Genomic DNA, 1,449 nt, shown 5'->3' with positions numbered 1-1,449 from the left:
TCCTTACAGTCTGAAGCTGGAAGTTCAAGACCAAGGCATGGGCAGAAGTTGGCCTCTGTGGGGCCTCCCTCCCCGGCTAGCAGACGCCACCTGCTTGCTGGGCACACTCAGTGCTGGTGACTCTCACGCCTGTCAATTCTCTTCACACAAGGACACCAGACAGACAGGTGGGAGAGGACCCCAGAAACAATCTTACATTAACACAAGCTCCTCTTTGACACATCTCACCCCAAGACAGTCACGGGCTGAGGGACATTTGAGTTTGGAGGGACACCACCCATCTAGTCATACCTTCTTGGGAGTCTTGGTGGGACAGAGACTAATTTTTACAACATAACTGAAGATGTCTACCTCCTTTCCACAGCCCAGCTCGCCGTGGAGGCCAAGCGAGGCTCTGTCAGTGGGTGGCTGAGGACCAGACTTGGGGGCTTGGAGCTCAGGAGCCAGGCATGGGGGCAGCGGGGCTCTCTCTCTCTCCCTCTCCCTCTCCCTCACCCCCCTTTCTCCTCTTTCTCTCTCTCTCCCCCTCCCAGCCACCCTGTGTGCTGATAGCAGTATGGGTTATGGCTGTGGCCCGGACCCCAGGTGGGAATGTGGCATTGGCGCATGCGCTGTTCTCTGGATGGAGGCTTGGCTCCTGGCAGCCCAGCTTCAGCTCCCCCCCCCAGGAGTCTGTCGGCTTCCCCAGATACTTTCTAGTAAGTTCCTCTTCTGCTCACAGAAGCCAGAGCCAGTTCGTGTTGCTTGTGCTGGACAATCCTTGCACAGGCCTGGATGTCCACAGTTCCTTGTCGCTGCTCTCCATCTGCCCGGAAGGAAAGTACAGAAGAGAATGGTGGCAACTGCGAGTGCCATTCCCGCACAAGAACCACCACAACAAAGACTCAGGCCCTGGCTGCTAGTTCAATCGCATGAGAAACGTGCACCTCTCAAAGCCCCGTCCCGAGGACAGGGCTGGCGGGGCAGCGGGGCTGTGAGCGCCCTTCCTCCCTCATGCCTCCTCCTGCCAGCCAGGGAAGAGCCCAAGTGTCAGGGGAGTCCAGTCAGGTGACCTGCAGGATCACTGCAGGTGAGATGAATGACACCCAGAGCCCAGAGCCCAGCAGCGGGCAGTACCTGTCCTTCGGAGTCAGAATCATGATGACTGTTAGGGGAGACACCAGGAGATCATTTCTGGCAGAGCTAGTGCCAGGCTTTGGGGCTGGGGAAGGATGCCAGGCCCAGGGCCTCTTCTTGCGAGGGAGAGGGTGGGGGCAGCTCACTCTGGGAGAGATGGCAGCGGAGCGGAGCCGGGCCCATGCAGCTGGAGATGGGTGAGGGTGGAGGGCTTCTGTGCAGAGCAGCCGAAGAGGCCCAGGGCTGGGCGGGGCTGAGGCAGCGGAGGGGAAAGGGAGAAAGGCTTTTCTAGAAAGGGGTTGTTAATTCTTCCACGTGCCTCTTGAGGTGCCT

This window comes from Dipodomys ordii, unplaced genomic scaffold, assembly GCF_000151885.1.
Source record: "Dipodomys ordii isolate 6190 unplaced genomic scaffold, Dord_2.0 Scaffold189, whole genome shotgun sequence".
NCBI lineage: Eukaryota > Metazoa > Chordata > Mammalia > Rodentia > Heteromyidae > Dipodomys > Dipodomys ordii.
Note: the sequence above shows the minus strand (reverse complement) of the source record.